At 44.9% G+C, this 21,289-nt stretch overlaps 1 long non-coding RNA gene across 1 annotated transcript in view; it reads left to right on the forward strand.

Annotated features, from left to right (window-relative positions):
• Gm41750 overlaps positions 1-13,147 on the forward strand; it is a 53,196-nt gene extending 40,049 nt beyond the window's left edge. Inside the window, exons 2-3 of the long non-coding RNA XR_877476.2 lie at positions 9,288-9,424; positions 13,021-13,147. This is a non-coding gene — a long non-coding RNA (predicted gene, 41750). The remainder of the gene's footprint in view (positions 1-9,287; positions 9,425-13,020) is intronic.
• The last annotated feature ends 8,142 nt before the right edge of the window (positions 13,148-21,289 follow it).

The following is a 21,289-nucleotide window of genomic DNA, read 5'->3' on the forward strand; positions in this document are numbered from 1 at the left end:
CCAGTGAGCAGGGAGGAAGCTTCTAGCTCAATTGCAACCTGATTTCTCTGTATCTTATAACTAGTATTTGTGGTATCTTCAGGGACAGAATCTTAACTTCTAGTAGGCAGCCAAGAGGAATGGTCAGAGCACGTGGTATTTGGGAGGCATTTTGGTCTTTCCTGACCAACCATTCATAAGGAGGTACTTGGAAATGGACTCAATCTAGATTTCCACTAACAGGTGAATGGAAAATGAAAATGTAGTACATACATACAATAGAATTATATTCAACTGTAAAGGAGGATTAAATGATAAAATTTACAGCTAAATAGATATAACTGGGGGGGGGGATAACTTTGAATAAGGTTACCTAGACTCAGAAAGATGAATGTTGAGTGTTCTCTCTCATAGGTGGGTTCTTGCTTTGAACCTTTATATATTTAACTTGGGGTACATGTGGAGGTCAGCAGAGAGGGGGAAACTGGAGCTAGGAAGGTGTAAGTATGGGAAGGAAGGTAAGTAGAGGATTATGAAGAGGCTGTACAGAAACCTACCACTTCATAAGGCAATTAATAAATGAACATAAAATTTAGAAAATATAATAGTGGATAACATTGTTCCTAGAAATTTTTGTTTGTTTATGTATGTATGTATGTATGTATGTATTCATTCATTCATTCATTCATTCATTTATTCATTCACTTACATCCCAAAATCAACCACCCTCTCCTTCCAGTGCCTTCCCACAGTTCCTCACCCCATATTCCCTTCTTGTTCTCTTCTTCCTTCTTACATTCACCTTTTTAAGAAAAGAAAGGAAGAGAAAATGCCTAAATTAACAAAATATATGTTTTATGTATTGTGTGTAATGAACAGAGAAAAGTGAAGGATGGAAGGGAAAAGGAGAAAGAAGGAAGAAACATAAAAGCAGAAACTAAAAAAACCTTTAGTCTTTTCAAGGCAGCAAAAAGAGACCAAAACCAACATTTTTAAGAAGGAAGAACAATCAGATTATCAGAAGAAAGCAACAGCAGAAGTAAAAACTCTCTGTGTATAAAAGCATAGATTTGGGACCATTTAATTACATCTTTTTTGTCTAGAATTTTATCTGATAACCTTTCAGAGATTTAAAGTGGCTATCATAATTTTTAAGTTTTATTTTTATTTTTGCTTCTCTTCAGGATATTTCTCCCTGATTATTTGCATTGCTCCGCAGGGGGTACAATTGTCATACTCAGCAATAGGCCAGTTACCATTTCTGGGACAGGCTCCATTTGTCAGTTTCACCAAGTAACGCTCCTGACTTGATGTGGCATCCCGGCAGCTCTGGGCATAGCTGCTGAACAAAACCAGCAATGGGGCAGCCACTTTCCACGGACCAGCAGTGGAATGGCGACTTCCCAGACTGGCATATGGGCTCTTTACTTTTTCACTCCCTATCTCTTAAACATTTACAATGCTGGTTTGATCGTGGATTTCCCCCCTCTTTAAGAAAAACTGAGGGCTCTAAACAGGTTTTGTTGGTTATACCTAGTGATGTCACCCAAGAGAACAAAACAAACATTTAATAACTATGTTGTAAATTCACTTGAAAACAACAAAAATAAGCCAATAGTGTTGACATCATTAACATATTGTTATGAAAATATTTTCCAGATGGAGACATTGAAGTAGACAACATTATTTTATGTTTGCCCTGAATTCAACAACAGGCAGAGTCTTGAAGTTAAGGGTTTGAGTGACAAAGCCACGGGTCAGGATCAAATCTTTTCTTCCATCTAATCTGGTTCTCCTGAAAGTCCCTTGAGGTGGCCTCCAAAGTTCCTATTTCCATTCATGGGTAATGAGAGAGGTGCTACTCAGCAGACAAGCATTCCCCCTAGTGCCTTGGAGTCACATATTGGGAGAACTCCCGGTTTTGTCCCATACTGAGGGCTTAGAGCCCTTCTTGGCAGCTTACCCCATTGTGTCATGTTGTTACAGCATGACACATGGGGTGGCACCTGGCAGAACAGGTAGTAGAATCATGGGGTGCATGTGTGTTTGCATGCTTGTGTGTGTCCATGTGCTATATTGTCTAAGACCCACCCCTCGCCTCCAGCTCTTGTCTGAGATTGACACCCCCGGTCCCCATGTAGGAGTGGAGTTCTATAGTCAGGAGGACATTGTTCTATCAGAAATGGGGCATTTGTGCAGGGTGTGTGTGTGTCTGTGTGTGCGCGTGTGTGTGTGTGTGTGTAGAACACTGAGATTAAAGGAATAAAGAGGGAAAAATAAACCCAACAACAGCTCAAATATAGCCCTTGTGTGTGGAAGGAGACACTGAACCCTGCAGAGAGGAAGGGACTTGCAAGTCACGCCCTGTTGGCCCAGGCCCCCAGATGTTTCATTTACAGCACTCAGAAAAGACACCTATGACTCCCACTCTAGAGTTTTTCATTGGATCAGTCAGAATACCCCAAGGCACAGCTGGCAGCCAGAGCTGTTTTTCAAGAGCTTCGGCCTCTGGAGACACCGGTCATGCCTTGAGCTGACTTTGAGTCGGAGGAGCTGCAGGCAATCTCCTCCCTTTCTCAGGACCCTTCCTTAACATTTGTGGTGGTGGTCCCTCTGCTTCGATTCCAAGTAGGTCTTCTGTCCCCAGATCAGTTGTATTGAGATTCCTCCCCTCTCAAAGAGCCAAGTGTGCTTTTGTTCTTTGTTTATATTTCTTGGACAACTGACAGTTCCTGAAAGTCACACACTTCCTGGGTACAGATGTGGGGGAGGGGATGTTTCAGGAGAACTCCTCAATATCCAGAGCAGCAAAGAGCCATGCAAGGGGAGCATATAAGGCTCAGAATATAGGGGAAATTCTGTGACAGAAACCACCACAGAACGAAGCTGTACGCTCAACTCCAAGTTCTTCAGTATTCGCTTGTCCAGGGAGGAACCCCAGTGTTCCTGGTCAGGGAATACTTACAGCATAGGGGACCTTAGCAGCAATAGAGAAGGTATCTCACTCTTTAATTCTTTTCCTCCACAGCAGGCTAGCTTCTGGAGTTTAATCATTAGTAGATAACTTTTTTTATTTTGACTATAGGTTTTGCTAATCAGGACAAAGGAAAACTGTATTCCAATAAAATTCCTCTTCCTCCCCTGTCCAGAAACACTTGCCAAGAGCCTGCTATGTTTGAGGTTCTGTCTTGAAAGCTGGGGTTTAGTGCTGGGCACAGGGTGAGCTGGTGGACTGCTTGCTTAGCACAGGAAGGGTCTTGGATTTAATTACCAGCAGTGCATAAGCTGGGTGTGGGAGTCTACACCAGAGTCCTCAGCTCTGGGAAGGTAGAGACAGGAAGATCAGAAGTCCAAGGTTATCCTTGGCTACAAAGCAAGTTCAAGGCCAGCCTCAGCGATGGGAGAGTCACTCTCACCAAACAAACCAGCAAATAAACCAACTAACTAGCTGTGGGGTTTGGCATCGAGTAAAGCAAACAAGTTTTCTTCGGCTTTGTTGAAGCTGACCAGGTCTTTGGGGGTCAGATGATGGGGTGGCAGTCTGCATGAGAAAGGTGACAGCTCAGATTGGATGCAGTGATCAGTCAGACTAGGTGGAAAGGGGCTCAGAGTTGGCCAGGTGAGATGGTAAACAATATTTAAATATTAAATAGTGGGGGATGGGAAGAGCTAACAATGTACTGCTTAGGGGAGACATTTATCAGAATTAGCACCCTCAAGAACAGGGGAAGTGCTAGGACCGTCTTCTGCTTGTTTGTAACTGATGGTCTCTTCCACAGACTGCATAGGCCTGAGAGCAGCTTATGCTAGCTGGCCTCACTGATAGATACTGCTGCCGAATGGTAACCTACCTAAGGAAATGTACTTAAGAAGAAAGAGAGAACAAAATCTCCAGGAGCTCTTGCATCTGGGTCAGTTGACTGACTTCTGCTCCCTGGCTTGCAGCTACAACATCAGCCACAGGAGCAGCAGAGTGGGACCCGTTACCCTGGTGACCGGAGCTGCTCCTGCTCCTCACCACGCCACATGCCACCTTTGATCCACATCTCAGTTCACACACTTAAGAAGGCAACATTAACATCTCATGTTTCCCCAGCACTTGGATTTCCTTTTGCAATGTTGTTGTGTTCTTCTCTGAGGACATTTTCTGAGAAGGAGAACTCTCTGTAGGTTTCTTTTCTTCCCTTTAAACTAAATATTATCTTTTGCTCATGCCAGGCCATGTGCTAAAGGCTTTATACTTGGAATTTCACTTAACCCTCACATCCCCCTTCGGAAAGCATTATTGTCACAGTCATTCTTACTGAAAGGCAGAAATGTCGCACAGAAGGGTAGAGCTGGGATAACCTACAGGCCCCCTGGCTAACATCTGTCATCAATTGGAGAGGAGAAAGAATGTTCGTCTCCCTTCAAACTCATGGAGCCTCTATCTCATTGGGCATTTGGTTTTCTCATCCCTGGAGTTATAGCAAGTAAGTCCCGCAAAGAGCTTACTGTCTTGCTCCCTATCTGTGGACGGTGCTGACATCTGCACTCTTGGCATGGTCTAACCTTGCATCTTGGTGGTACTGAGTAATGGCTGGACCCAGAGACCGCTAGCTAGGGGCTGACAGGCAGCCTGTGAGGTGTGAATGCTTTGTCCTGCAGTAACACAGTGCTGTGGATGGCGGCTGCCTGCACCAATGAAGCCTTTCAGTTTGGGAAGCAGTAAGAGAAGGCTAGGCTAGGATCGCATGGTCAGAGGTGGCAGCAACAGATGCTGAAGGCTGGTGGGCTGATCCAGCTGCTAGGACTAGAACAATTCTGGTGGCTGACCTAGGTCTGAATGGCATTTGGTTCTGCAGTTGGATTGTTTCTTAGCCTCCCTTCGCCATGAATTTTGACAATGTACTTTCAGTATCTGGTCATATGCTATACAGACAGGGTTAGGCTTTGGTTGTGGGGTGCAGCATCTCTCCAGCATGGTTTGAGAGTCTGCAGCCTTGGAAGATGAAGGACCCTTCCAGAATCCCTGCAGGGAATGGAGCATGGCCCATAACGGCTCAGCCTTCTCTCCTTCTCCTTTTAGAGCAACACATAAAGACCCCCTACTCTTTGGAAGCAGCACATTTCCCCCTAAAGATCTTAAAGGGAAGCATCAGCCACGATCAGACCCTATGGGCTTGCAGATAAGAAGGATCTGCTCCGATGTCACACGGGGAATGCTGGCTCATGTGACTGGGCTAATGTCGCTAGAGCCCAGGCGAACACAAGGCATTCATATTTCATACACCACGTTTCCTCTTCTAATATGCAAGGTACCACCTATTCACAGCTGTCGATAAAATGCTAAGAGATGATTCGGTTGTATGTTTCTCACACTGGGTGGGGGGGATTGGGGAGTGGGCAGTGTTTCCTCTCCTCACAGAGAATCTCAGCACCCCAGAAAGAGTGAACTACACCAATGGTTTCCATAGCATGCTTCAAAGGATCCTAGTTTTCTATTAGGCATGTCTGAGGACTTTACAATTATATATATATGTGTGTGTGTGTGTGTGTGTGTGTGTGTGTGTGTGTGCCGTCAAAAGCAAAGATTCAACTGGCTAAAGAACATGCAAGTCACTCATTTATGAACTATATTCCATATGTTGGGGTTTAGGGCAAGATGGCATTTTAAAGGAAAAGAGAATGCTGTTGAGAAAATATTGAGGAATGTCTTTTTCTGAAATGCTATGCATCACGAAGCCACAGTGTATATGTATGCAGAAAGAGAGAGAGCAATCAGAAGGTCTTATTCCCCAGCAAAGTGAAGGAAAACAAACGCTCTCTTTCCTGCTTCCCAGTAGCAGCAGGATTTCTCAGTCCTTGCTAGACATGTGCTGACCTTCTTGTCTTTGAGACATAAGCCCTGGAATGCCTAGCTACCCCTTGGCAGTGTGCTCTGCACCTGCTGGCTGTCCTGATTAATATTCTGGCTGGCTTGTGTCCTTCTCTATAATTTAGAGATCTGCCTTCAGCTTCTGACCCATGGTTTTGGGGCAAAAGAAGTTAGAGGCTAGGATGTCAGACACATACTCAGGTCAGTTCTGACTTTGTTCCCCAACCTCACAACGTGTTCTGGTTAAAACTCCATGTTAGTGAAGTGAATTAATGAGCCAGTGGATTAACAGGTCAGATAACTGGTCTCTGTCTCTCCTAGCTTTCCCACTTCTCTTGTTTTTCTGCATATGGGCATTTCAAACTTCTCCCTGATGTTCAATTCATCCAGCTTTGGACCCCTTGAAAACATCATCTCCCCAACACCACCAAGGCCAGACTTCCTAAGTCCAGACACAGGCAGCTTTACCTTTCAAAGTCACCTAAGACCTGACTAAGGCTGCTTCTCTTCTTGGATTCTCCTCTTGCTGGAAGCCTTCCTTAAACTGGATTCCACATAGACTTAGGCACCATCCCCCAGTGATGTTCTGTTTGGCCCACATTTCTTTGTAATTTAAATCTAGAGTTAACACTTACAGAATTGGACTTTCATCCTCAAAAAAGAAAAAAAAGTTCTAGATTCCTGTTTTCATTTGAAAAATTGCAAGGTGTGGTCACTCCTTTGGGCCAGTAATTTGTAGAATGTGAATATCTGTTGTTGCTCCTGGGTGGAGAATGGTCCTGCTATTTCTCTTTCTACTTGGACTCTATAAGTATTCATAATTTTACTCTCAGTCTTACATTAAAGTAAAAACATATTGCTAATAATTATTAGTATATATTGAGTTCTCTGCGTGGTAGATAGCAAGTTGATGGCTTCACATACATATACTATGTGTCACAAAGGCATCATGAGGTAGATAAACTATCATTCCTATTTGCACATGACAAAACAGAGGTAAGAGTTACCCAGTCTCACACACACACACACACACACACACACACACACACACACACACACACACTAAAAGGCAGCTGACTCAACTGTGGAGACCACATGATTTTCAGGCCTGTGTAGACTCCTACCATGCAGTTGGCATCCCTGAAAGTGACTCTTAAAATGTTTCCAGCAGTTACTCATACTTGGAGTTGAAGTTTATGTTTCCCGGTGTCCTCAGGACTTTGCCTCTTTTGTGTCCATAAACGTTCACCCAGTGAGAAATCTGAGTCCTGACAAGGTCAGGCTTATGTAACTCTCCTTGTGCACCTAGATTCTCCTGCCCCTCCCCCTCCTGACCTCTCTGCTCCTGCTGCAGGCGGTGGCATTACCTCCCTCTTTCATGCTTTCATTCAACTATGTGGCCATAATGACCTCATCTCTGGCTCTTGCCTGCCTGTGGATTTAAGGTAACATCTAAGGATGCTTTGAGCTGTGTTTCTACTTGCTCCATGATCCTGGCATCAGATCTCAGCCTCCTACCCTCTGCACATCAGGTCGTGGCAGTGTTCCTCTGAAAGCACTTGTTAGATCTCATCACTGTCCAGAGAGCTTCACTGACTGAATGCAGACCTAAATGCAGGCAGCCAGTGCTCTTGAGCATTGCTTTCAAAACTCTGTGACAATTGAGAAGCCTCTCCCGACGTAGTAACCTGTAATTCCCCTTTACATTTCCAGACCCCCAGCCAGTCAGAACTTCATTTTCCAGTTCTCAGATGTTCTCAGTGATCCACATCTGGACATCGTCAGTCTTTTGTGCTTCGCAATGCTCATGTTGCTCAGACTTTCTTGGGAAATTTCACTCAAATTTTTGAGGTGAAGTACAAGCACTGCCTTCTCACCTTCGTCTGCATCCCTAGCCAGAGACGCAAACTTTCACCATTTGAACCTACACACCAGATTTTTATCATCACGCACTTTTCCCAACATCTGGCAAATAGTAAGTGTTTACAGGGTGACAAATGTTGCCTTGGTGACATCAGGTCGTGTGATACATGTGAGGAAGAAAAGGCAGAGTAGCAGATTCAGATTGGCATGGAGATAATAAACACATAAAGAATATATGTACCCATCTGAGCCTGCAACCAGGAGACGCCAACTCTAGAGATGTTCAGACCTGGTGGGCCTCACCTAGAAGCAAAAGTTCACAATCAGCTCTGGCAGGTCCTCCTGTGTCCTCCTTTGCACCCTGATTAGACACTGTAGCTATACCAACTCCTTGCCTAACTCTCCCTGAAGGAAATGTACCCACAAGAGGCTATGTCCAGGCCCTGCCGATGCTGGGACACTCAGATCTGCAGGCTCTGCCCCGTCCTGGACGGAGACACTGAACCAGACCACAGGTGAGACAGAGCAAACCCGGCTGATTAGGATCGAGGCTGCTAAGAGGCTGTGGTTGGTGCTCTGTTTGCAGGGACACTCTGTAGTCTGCCAGGTAGAGTGCAACTTCTCCCTGGCAGGCACTGAGCTGAGCTGCTCACTGTAGAACCAGAGGCCTGCTGGTTCTCCCTTGGGGTGTTGCTTCCTCAACTTTCTGCTTGTCGTTCCTATTTTCCTAGATGCTGGAGACAGTGACCCTGAAGAACAAGTACAGAACCTTTGAGACTTATGCTGTGTCTGTGCGTGCGTGTGTATGTTTGTGTGTGTTTCATTTACTGCTCACACGTACGTCCTAGTATAATTTTTATTTTGTAGGCAAAGCAGCTCAGGCTTGGAGGAGTTAAGAAAGGTCTGCAGAGGGAAACCTAGCACATGACAGTGTCGGAATTCACACACCATCTGGTGCCAGACTCCAGAACCCTGTGTTCCATCACATGATAGCATAGCTTCCTATGTTGCAAAAACTATACCCAACCATGGTTTCCACTCACTGTTATCTGAGCTAGGAAGCTTTTCTTGACCACCACACCCTAATGGCTTGTATGACTGTACTTGACTATATTCAACATATTTACCAATTACTATTTGAACCCCTCTCTGGACTAGGCTCTGTGCATATCTCTGACCATTCTAAGGAAACTTGGTAATTGTAGGGCAAGAGCAAGGTTAATACAGAGTCTGTTGCATTCTTATTGATATGTGCTTGTATTCCTTCCAAGACCAGAGAAGGCCTGGTTTTTATAGGTATGCCAATGAATCCATTATTAACAATTCAGGCTGGACTCACAGAAATTCAGGAAGCTGCCAAGCAGGCAGGTGGAGACACAGCAGGAAGGTCTACCAGGCAAGAAGTTCCGGATGGAGATGTATGTTACAAATCTCTCTGCAGTCGTCCTGTGGAGCTGAACATCTGAATCCCCAGAAAAAGAAAAGAGTGGACCTGCCCAAGCTGTTCTCTGTAGGAGCGTGGTGCTGGGGTTGTTTGCCAAGTATTCTAGAGGTCACTTGAAGTAAAAAATCTCTCTTCTTTCCCCAGGGCACTGCCATTCCAATGCGTCAAAGACAATCTTGTCTGGGACAAAGATGGAGCCAAGATTAGGCTGTGCCCCGTTGAATTCCCAGGCTCGGTCCAGGAGAACCACTCTCCATTCTCACCCACCAACTAAATGAACAGTATGTCCTTAGCCACGTTTAAAAGGGGATATGGGAGAATATTTGCTAAAAAAAGGGCCGAAGGCATGGTGTTTAGTAGCTGTGGTCCTTTTAACTCAGTTGCTTCCCTAAAAGGTCCTGATGGTCTCTCTGGGATCCCCCTAGAACTAAAGACTCTGGTTCTTCATGGATTTTGCAGACCACTGAGAAACACACAGAATTGTCCTGACCTCCTTGGGACATACATATAATTTGAATGCAATTTTAGGGGCTTCTTCGAGTCCATCAGTGAACCCAAAGTGTAGTATTTCCAAGGAGATATGTGTCAATGCAAAGCTCTATAAAAATGACTTTAAGAAGCACGTGACAAAAATAGTTTTGATTTTAATTTCTCAGCATTTATTTCCATGCATTTTGAAGTTATAATTAATGCACCACACCTACAATGTTGTAAATGTTTCTGTTGGCCCAAGGTTAACTGGGAAACTGCTTCAGTCAGTTTAAGAGGAACACTGAACTATCAATAGTTCAGAGGATCATTTTGAGGCAGCACATAAAGACCATTTGTTTTGGATGCACTGCCCTAGTTAGTGGAAACTAATTAAACGATTCCATTGCACAATAAGAACCTTAACGACCAGGGTGGTTCTCAATTTCCCCAAGAGGTCCCAATAGCCAAAGGCAGATGGAGAAAGTCCCCAGGACATCCAAGTTTTATAGCCAGAGCATTTTTTCTAAGGTTCTCTTGTTAGTCTTGCTTTCTACTTATGAGGTTTCAATCTCATAGGAGAAACACATACACTCTCTCTCTCTCTCTCTCTCTCTCTCTCACACACACACACACAGTTACACACACTACACACACATACACACACCATACACACATAAACACACACATACACACACCACACATTACAAACATACCCCTATATACTACACTTACATACACATACCACATACATACCACATATACTCACTCACACACAACACACACACTGACAACATGCACATATGCACAGCACACAAACACATACCACACCCCAAACCTCCCCACACACAACCTCCCCCCCCACAAACACACACACACCACACAGACATATATACCACACACAGCACACCCACACAATACCCACAACTACACACCAATACCACACACACACATAGCACATACCACACATACCACTCACACACACACACACACCTGGATTAACTCTGGAAGCAGATAAAACAGGCTTCAACTGTTATGTTGGCAACATTTTATAAGATTTTATAAGTAGATTCCTTAGACGCTTCTCCCTGCTTACATTTATAAACAGAAAACAAATTCAAGATGCTTGTCATTCCTCTCACATTGTTAGCAATGTGCCTCTGCATAGTCTCAGGAAATAATGGTCTGTTTTCTCTGGAGTCCATTCTGTTTTGCTGTTTTCAAGGCAAAGAATCCATTTCGTTATGCTACAAATCTTCTTTCAATTTGGATTGTCATCGTGCTTAGGGGTTTAGGTGCCAAGAAGAAAATAATGGTACATAAATATGAAAGGTACCTATCTTCAAATCTTCTATATTGAGAAGTATATCTGGGGAGCACTAGGCTTGACTCTGAATGTACAGATTTCAAAGGGAGGTAGGCATAGAGAATTGTGTCCAGAAAGAGGGTGACAGGAAAGGGAGGAGGCTACAATCTACAGGAGCAACTACAGGACCTGGTTCTGTCATGCAGACAGAAGAATCCAGTAACTGTTTGTTGTTGTTGTTGTTGTTGTTGTTGTTGTTGTTGTTGTTTGAGGCTATTGTGGGGCAAGGCAGGGCCAGGCACACATGCTGCCAGTCTGCAGGACCCTGGGCTGCAAATACCACCTGTCACTTCAGGAATCAGGCAGGGTGAGCAGGTAGGCCGAGAGTAGTAGCTCTAGGGAATTTATTACGTATAAACATGGCTCTTAAGCAGTAGCAGTAAATTTCAGAAACATTCAGAGATATTGTGTGGTCCAGCAAAGCACATCTGTCCTTAGCGCTGACCTGTGAATGACCATCTGTCCTTAGCGGGCCTGAGTTGTTTTAATTTTCCTGGTTAATGATGAATATGAGAACATGTGAGCCTGATGTTATTTCCTCTCTTTTTTCTTTCCTCTCCTTCTTCCTCCTCCCCCTCCTCTTTCTCCCCTGTCTCCTCCCTTCTCCTTCTTCTTTCTTCTCTCTCTCTCTCTCTCTCTCTCTCTCTCTCTCTCTCTAAGGATCTCATATAAACCAGGCTGCTTCAAATCCCCTTTGTAGCCCAGGATGATTTCGAACTTCTGGTCGTCTGGCTCCACCCCTCAACTGTTGGTATTACAAACGCCATAACACCACGCCTACACAACGATGGGGAGTGAACACGGGGCCTTGTGCTTGTCAGCAAGCACAACTGAGCTACATCCCCTACCTGAGTTCTCCTCTCTTCTTTCTTCCTTCTAAATTGATTTATTGTTATGTGTGCACACACACATGTACATAGGCAGGGTGGAGCGGGATGTGGTTGGGGTGAGCATATCATGGTGCATTCGTGAAGGTCAGAGTACAACCTGTGGGTCCATCATGTGGGGTACAGGCTCCATGATTCCTCTTTCTTGTGTGGCAACTCCTGAAGCACGACTCTGCAGTATCCAGCTTCCATGTATATAAAGAATTGAGGGTCTCCCTGTGAACACTTTAAGGGAAGAAGTATGACTGTCAGGAGCAAGCCAGAACATTGAAGCACCAGGAGTTGAGGGAAATTCCACTTCTGTAAATTCTGGCAGTTAGGCCAACTCCTCGGGAACTTGTGAAGCTGGTTCATCTCTACCAGAGGAGCCTTTTCACTTGTCACTGGCAGAAGGGACAGATGGCTACCTGTGATGCCTCTTACCATAGCAAAGTGCATGCTGGCCTCCAGGCTCCCTCAGCATCACAGTTACCTAGCTTTTCTAACCTCCTCCCTCACCCTAAACTTCGAGAGCTTATGGTCTTCTGTCCCCACAGCTACTCATTTCTCCTTATAACCCTGATATTTTAGCTCTGAGCTACACATCTCTCTCCGATATATATCCATAGGTCTCTCTGTAAAGATACCACACACACACACCACACACACACACACACACACACACACACACACACACACACGCATGCACGCACGCATGCGCGTTGATTCTTTCTCTAGAGAATTCTAATATTCATAGAAGAATTTATTTCCCACAGGATTTTCATTAAGAAATAAGTATATTAAATCATTTAGTGGCTTGTTGGCACATTGCAAGCATGAAATACATGGAAGCCATAAAAATATTTAGAAATGTCAGATTGGTGCATCCTTAGGAACATAGCTTTGAGCTGGAGTTTCCCTCTTAACTCCAAAAGGACTCAAGAAGAAATGGGACTAAAGAATAAATCAACCAGAGATGACTTGCTTCCTGTGGACAATCAAGAAACATGTTCAGTTGTCCTCACTCAAGGAAAGGAAATTCTAATGAAATCCAGTATGTGTAAGCCAGGGAAGGCTGCTCAACAGCCTACACGGTAGAAAGCAGGCTAGTAGAAATTGTCAATAGCAGGTTAAAACAGCAGCCGATAGTAAGTCTGTGCTATCTCGTTCATCCTAGGGCCTGTACACATGCAAGCAACCCGACAAACCAGCAACCAGCACAAGAAAGACAAAGGCATGGCACGGACTCCCAGGCACGAGCCAAGCTGACTCACTTACCGGAGGCTGACTTACGGGAAAAGAGAAGCCAGCATTTGATCTATGCACAAGTCCTCAGGAAAGCCCAGCTTCAGGGAAGTTGAGTGTCCTATACAGAGCGACTAAGCAACATTAAATACATCTGCAGCCACACCCTCTTCCTTCCTATGCTTTCCAATACCGAGCAATTCCTGTCCCATGGAAAGTGTTTAGGAAAATTAGAGGTGTAGAGGTGGCAGGCGACAAGGGGAAATGGTGTGCATAGGTCGCGTTAGCTACTGTCTCTGCCACTTTGGTTGACGCACTTTCCTTTCTTTGGTCCCCGTGTCTTCGTCAGTGAGACGCAGGGGTGGGATTGGCGACTTTGCAATTACTCTTTGTGCTAAAGTCATGATGACTCGTAGGAAGGTAAGATTGACATTCGCTGTGGAAGACCTATTCTCCTGGCGACTGGGCTAGGCAGAAGAGTGTAGACTTTGAGACTCCTCTGATTGAGAATTAGAGACGTCTACAGACCCATGTTGGAAGTGTGTCTTTTCATTACTTCTATATGCTTTGTGGATAGTTAATTGAATGGAAACAGCAGTAGTCATCTCAGTAGGTTAATGATAGATTACATAAGGTATTGAAGACTCTCAAACACAGAGTAAGTGCGTCACTAAATGGAAACTGTTGTTATTGGGTAGGATGGTAGGGTCTGCAGTAGTGAATTAAAATGAATCAGAAGTGTTCTTTAAAAGAGAGGAACTTACCAATCTGCCAGGGTAAGTGGTAAGAGACAGAGAGTGTGGTCAAATGCTGGACAGCATAATGCCCACTGAGACGCAGACGTGGCTGTGTTTAGAAAGAAGATGGTTTCAACTGGAGACCAGAGGAGGCTTTGCTGGGTGGAAAAAATGAGGCGTGGGACGGTGGCATCCCAGCATATGTTGGGAAACAACCCTAGCTTCTCTAAGAAACAGTTCAATAGCACAAGCAAGCCGATAGATCCCACAGAGTACCTAATGTCCTACCTGACAGCAAGAGTCCTGCCCGAAGACCATCCATATTCTGTATCTATCTAAAAGGGATACTTGATAATAGCATATCATGGCACAGATAAGGAGAGGAGAGACAAAGAAGAGCAAGAGTGCCTGTTGAGTATCTTTCTAACTAGTAACTCAAATAGGGATCCTAAGGAGTAAAGGTCTTCTAGTCACCCCTGCTTGCTGTACAAGGCTCACCCACAAGATGTGTAAGCTTACCCTCTCCAAGGGCTTGCCCAAAGCAAGGCTGCTTGCATAGGAGGTATGTAAGACCTGAGTGAGGAGCAGGAGCAGACATTGGAACAGAGGCAGGGCCCACAAAGGCTACAGGCTCGCTGTTAAGGCTGGTGCCTTCTCAGTTACACGAGGCACTGAGGGTAAGGTGGAAGGTCCTGCCAATACTTGGCACGAACGGACTTGGGCTATTCTAGTTTTGCAATGAACCTATTTTGGTATCTTTTACTTTATAGGTTGTAATGGGATTAAACAGGAAAACACAGGTAAAGAAAGGGCCTATTGCAAAATACAGTGTTCCATAATAATAGCTGCTACTGTCGATGCTTTCAAAAAATCAGAAAGCAAGCAAAGAAAGGAAAGTCTTTGCCAGGGTCTTTGGAGAAATGATAACAAAGTTGAATGATCCCTGAGCTGTTGGAATGAAGGCACAACTGGGCCACCTGACCAGTTCAGGCTCTTTGTTTCGGCATCTTCAGCCCCAGGAGTCTGGGCTGGGGCTGATAAACAGAGCCAGAGACATATCCGGTATGTATTTCAGCAGCCCCTCCTTGGAGAGGACGCCAAAGCAGGTTTGTTGTGGGAAGCCCTCGGGGAACTGAGAGGAAGAGCTTGGGAGGACATGTGGGAAACCAAGCCAGCCAAGAGAAATGAAAAACACATTAGCTGGTGTGAAGGGAAGACGAGGGTGCAGAGCTGCGGTCCGATTCATAGCTTTAAATGTTTCCGTCATCCACGGCAGAAAGGTAAAAAGAGCCAGAAACTCTGCAGGGCAGGCTCAGACCCAAACCTTACGTTCCTGCAGGAAGACATCTCTGGGCCTTTCTGTCACACAGTGACTAAACCTCAACAAACCATCACTCCGATGGTAGAGCTTGCACAGGTTGGCCTCTAGGTTCGTCTGCAGAGAGGACAAACTTTTTGGGCATGGCGTCTTTTCTGCCAGCGAGCTGCCTGTGGTTTGTTGAGCACAGCTATTGACCTCTTTTGGGACTCTGATTCCTTAACAAGGCATCTAAATGGGACATTATGGAGTCTTTTCTAGGTTTAAAAATATGTGGGGTGTGGGGGAGGAAGAGAGAGCACAAACATTTCTTAAGTAGAACTGGTTGCCAAGTACTTTACATATTTATGCATAGCACATCTCTGAGTCCTCATGGCTTCCCTTTAAAGAAGGCACTCATTCTGGCTTAGCTGTGAGGAATATGAGGCCCTCAGAGGTTTGAGACATAGCCAAGGTTACACAAAGTTGAGATTTAAAGTTGTATCTACTGCTCTTCAAAGATCACAATAGAATTGTAGCAATAGGTATGTTTGCGCTCTGCAAATGCCATCGATAAAAGAGTATATTCAGAATGTATTGTTTCCTTTATGCAGTCCTTTGATTATGAAATGGCCCCCATAGGCCCATGTGTTGGAACATTCGGGACCCCAGTTGGTGATGCTATTCTGGGATCCTAGGAGCTAGAGCCTTGCTGGGGGCTGTGGGTCACTGGGGTGGGTTTTGATGGGATATAGTCCAGCCTCACTTTCTGTCTGTGTTCTACTTCTGGACCAGTGCAATGAGATCAGCTACCCTGTACACTTGCAGCCACGCCTTTGCCTGCTGTGACAGGCTATGTCCCCTCAAACTGTACACCCAAATAAACCCTACCTCCCTGAAGTTGCCTTTTGTCAGGTATTGTTATTACAGCAATGAGAAAGGAATCAATATAACTCAGTCTGTCTCATGGCCCAGCTTTGGATATTTTAGAGGAAAGAGCTCTGATTTTGGAAGTGGGACAGGCTGATCCATTCTCCTTGCTGAATTCTACAGTCCCTGATGTTATCACATTGGCGCCTTGAAATGGGTCATGGCATGTCACTTTATGTCATAGAAACAGACAAACATTGCTAATGAGGGACACGGTTCCCAAATCATGGGAGGCTGACTTTATGACGTGGTACTCCATGCCGTTTCTTCTTTCCCATGAGCTGAGAGAATACACACTTATAAGCAGATGGTGACCTGACATTGCTTGGAAATGGGAGAGCAGCTAGTATCTCGCTGGTCTGGCATAGACCATCAGGGGTGTTATAACTTGGAGCAATGACAGCCCTGCTCTGTCCAGCTGAGTAGAATCTCCTGTGGTTTCAGGAGGTCCTCCGTGTAATTTTGGTAACCGTAGCCTGAGAACCTCTCACTTAAACTGTTGCCCAGGCGACGCTTAAACGTCTCCCTTGGGCTTTGGCAAGAGGATGGCGAGAGTAAGCACAAAGTCAGATCTCTAGAAGGCTGGAGCAGCAAGCATGGGGCTGAATTTCACTTCCATTGCTATAATCAGGGTAGTTTTTGCCTTGTCTGTCGAACCGTTGGGCGTGGTTAAACAAGAAGCTTGCCTTGGCTCCACCACTTGGAGGGCTGGAGGGGAAAGGCTTTTTTGCACTCTCTGATCCTGTATCTGGTTTTTGACTGTGGCATGCTTTGGTCTGGAGATTAAATGACTAATGGAACCAATAAACCTGTGCCACTGCCCTGACCCATGTGTTTTCTGGAAGTCTCTGCTCCTTGCCATGGCTACTCCCCAACACTGACCACTGACTGAGCTGGCTGGCAAGATAAGGCTATCTCAGCTCTTTTCCAGTTTCCGCAGCAAACCCCAGGTTAGCTTTTTATGCCGTGATAATCCCAATCAAGGAGTTACTTGGCTTTAATTTCAAAACATCCCTTTCTCCTCTGTGTTAGGGCTATGGCCAACCCAAGCCTATCCAGCAAAGTCTCCTTTGGGCAGAGATACAAGTCCTTCAGTCTGTAGGACAGAAGCAAGCATGACAGCGGCAGTTACCGTGATCTTGACAGATAATACCTGTCTGGGTTTCTGCTTCCTCCGTTGGTGTTTGCCAGTAGACATCTATTGGCATTTTGTATGGGAAGATACTTTATTGTCTTGCAGGAAGTTCCGAATTCTTGGCCCCTAGCCACAAAATGCCATTAAACCAGCTTCGTCATGGTGACAACTCCAAACACCCCCACACATATGTAGGAGGCCACATTAGCTGAGTGTTCCTTGGGTCTGTATTCCCAATACCCCAGCTAACCAGAACTTCGGAACAGCTTCAAGGGGAGGCTGAGCACACCCCTGACCTGTTGGGGACCTGCACTGTTTGGGTTTAGGTTTATTCAACCCATGGCAATGTATAAAAGACCTTGCTTGGTCAAAGCCTCCTGTGGCTAAAATAAAAAAGTGTGAAGCCACTGCTAAATGACAGCCTCTGAGTCCAGAGCACTTTGCAGACATGTTTTGTTTGGCATGGGATTTTTGAGATAGTTGGGGCTAATGTCAAAAAAAAAAATCCAGATTTTCTAGCTTTGGGAGGAAATTGATATTCAAAACAAGGGAACAAAAAGGCCTGGCAACACGGGCTCCAGATCTCCACAAGGGTGATTGGGCGGCTGCTGGATGATTGAGGTTGCCCTCTTAGGAAAAGCTCCCTGTGCCCTCCTCCCTGTGCTTGCATTCCCTGGGCATCTGCAGGGAATGCTGGGATGAGACCACTGCTTTGCAATCTAGAATATCAGGGAGAACCTTTGAAATTCCAAGGCAGAAGCCCTGCTTTGGGTAGTGTGCATCAGCAGGCACTCAGCAACACCTGTCCTAGGTACCTTCAGGACAGATCCATTGAATGCCACTGCTGGCATTAGGGCAGGGATGAAATGTGTGGATATGCATGACTATCCATGACTATGCAGGATCTATGCCATGACTATATCCAGGTCTCGGCCATGACTCCTCCTGGACTTCTGGCATCCCTCTTTCCCTTTATGGTCCTGCCTCAGGATCTGCATGTGGGTTGGTTCCACCTGCAGATATCAAAATCATGGTGCTCAAGTCCCTTCTGTAAATGGGCAAAGTGTTTGAATACAGCCTTCTCTCTTCTCTTTATACAGATAAGGTCCTCTTTTGCTTACTTATTCTATATAATACCTTGTCAAGTTACCATAAAGAGTTGAATTGTTTGGGGAATAAGGACAAGGGAAAAGACTGTTCATATTCAGCATGGATGTCCTTTTTCCTGAATATTTGTGATCTGAATATTTCTTATATTCAGTTGGTTGCCATGGCAAGAGGCGGGGACTAGTCACTCGATAAATACAGCATGCTTTCCGGCATCCTTTGATTCCCCTGGTTGTCTCAGTTGAGACATTACCACATCTTACCACATGAAACGTCTAGAGCCTCTCCCTCTCCTCCCTCCCATCACCATGTGTGCCTATCTTGCCTCTCCTTCCCACCTTTGATGAGGACGGCTGCAATGGTTTCATTCTTCCAGTTATAATCCATACTTCTCACTGTACCCAGGAGCCTTTAAGAACTGTAAGCCAGATTGTGCCATTTATGTAAGAGCCTTCAAACACTTCCCCTACTTAGGGTAAACTCTGTAGTCCTTACTAAGGCCCATGAAGCTGAGATGGCCCCAAAAAACTCTCTCAGCAATTCCCTGATAATATCTTCTTTATTTCATGCCAGCCATATTGGCTGCCTTCCACTCCTTGTCCATTCTCTCTGCCTTTCTTCCTCCTCCTCCTCCTCCTCCTCCTCTTCCTCCTCCCCATCCTCCTCCCCCTCCCCCTCTTCCTCCTCTTCCTTTTTAAGATCTTAGACTTTACAGTTGGTTTCATCTCCAGCTTTTGATTTTAGGTTGAGTACTTTTTTTACCTCCCAAGTCCCAAGTTATTAAATGTTCATAAGATAAGGTGAATGAATGCATCACAAAATATCTTTTAAGCAAATTATTACAAACTAAAATTACCACACTCATCTTTCCATGTTCTTGTTATTGTGGGTTTTAGTCCATGAGCATGTTTGGTATCAAAACCTTGTGCTTTCCTCTTGCTGGGACCTAGCACAGGGCCTTGCACATGCTATGAGCACAGTAATTCCCTGGAAGGGATGGACGGCTACAGAGTGCTATGTTTCAGGCCTTAGGCTCTTCAGTGCTTACATGGCAAATATTGACTGATGTTCTTGACAGAGTGACATTTCATGTTGCCCTACAGGCTCCAAATCAGCGAACTGTCAATCTGCAGCAGGCCACTAGGAATTCCACAGTCACTCAAGGACTATTACTATTGTTGTGTCTCTGTGACCATAATAGGCTTTTGGTTGTATTTCTTAACACCTTAGGGAGATGGAAACCTATAGTCATTCAGACCATAGTCCCTTCACTTGATGAGCTGGGGAACACACCAATTAACATTGTGTTTTGATCTCCAAGTGCTATGCATCATATTAACAGGTAAATTAGGCAGAGATGATAATTCAGTCAGTAAAATGTTTGCAGTAAAAGCTTGATGACCTTAACTTGAGTCTCAGAATTTACATTAAAAAAAAAATCTGGATGTGGTGATATGCGCACAATACCAGGGCTTTGGAAGTAGAGACAGATAGATTCTTGGGGCTCACAGGACAGAGTGTAGGGAAGATACACAGAGTTTTCCTGTAGTCCCATGCATGCTACAAGTGCTACACACACACACACACACACACACACACACACACACACACACACAGAGAGAGAGAGAGAGAGAGAGATGGGGGGGAGGGAGGGAGAGAGAGAGAATAGATTTCTGCATTCTTGATAAGCAGGCCAAGCCACCTTGAGCCACTGGTGAAAAGCCTGGTGTTCTTGTGGGCCAGACTTGCCTGCTCTGGTGCTTAGTCCAAAGCTCTAGCCATGATTTGGATGTTGTAGGGAGACGGAGACTTGATTTTCATCAAAAGCACACAGGGTTAGCAGAAATTTTAGTGTCCAGAGTCTGTGATACTTCCTCCTATCTATTTTCAAAGGAGAATTGCATTATTCAGGGGAATATTATACTCTCTTAAGCTAAATTAGAGATGGCTTACTGGTGAGTAAGCTTTCACGATCCATCAGCACAGAGTAGAGGGAATAGCCCTTGAAACTGAGTCGTTAAATGTTATTAGAAAGGAGAGATGAAAAGCTAAAAGGAAAAAAAAAAAGGAGACCGAAGGATAATAAGAAAGGATAGGTGCCCTGCAAGTACAAACTGTGACTGAGACTAATCAGAAACCTCAAAGTTCAAGGCAAAGAGGACTGGTAAAGGTAGGAGTGAGGGGCTTCTGTGGTTTTGTCTCCCTCTGCTAAGAATTTGGCAGGTGACACCATACAAGTGGCCTCCCCGTCCAGTCTTACATACAATGAAAGACTAGATCGAATGAACACAGATTCTCACAGTTTTGTATACTTGTCATTTTGTCTCAAACCTACAAGCTGACTCCTGACTTGAAATGAAGGCATGGCCTAACACTTTCCCTGCCTTCCCATGGCAGACCGAGACAACAGCAGCAAACTTAGAAGGCGATTCCTCTCCTTAGGCACTTAAGGAAGTTCCTGAGGACCCCTGAACACCACACCACTTCTTTGCTTAGACCCCTATATCCAAACATGTTCAATTAGAACTGAGCGTAAAAGTCTTTACATCTATATACATGATTTTGAAGATTACAAAAATACCATTATGTACAAGTCTCAAAAAAAAAAAAGCCTAAGAGATGATGTCCTCAAATTACTAGCAAGGAAAACAAGACTTTCTAGGAATAAGTGACCGCCCCAAAGTCACCTGTCATGCCAGTCAGCAGACTTACATTCTCAGCTCCTTTCCTACAAATTTCTTCTAGCTCAACACCCCAGGGACCTGCATACTCTAGGTACCCTATCCTGTTGCTTCAAGGCAGGTTGGCTAATGGGAGTCAATGACTGGATGCTGGGCATGAGAATGGGAGAGGCCGGATGTTTCTTCTGTACTTTCTGCGTCTATTGGCAAACCCGGCAGCGGCTTTGCATGCTGGGTGCCTCTAGGTCCTGTCAAATGTCTTCCTTTCCAGGATCTGATAATACCATTTTCTATATTCCTCCAGGTTCAAGAGC

The sequence above is a fragment of the Mus musculus genome, chromosome 18 (assembly GCF_000001635.26).
Source record: "Mus musculus strain C57BL/6J chromosome 18, GRCm38.p6 C57BL/6J".
Taxonomy (NCBI): Eukaryota; Metazoa; Chordata; class Mammalia; order Rodentia; family Muridae; genus Mus; species Mus musculus.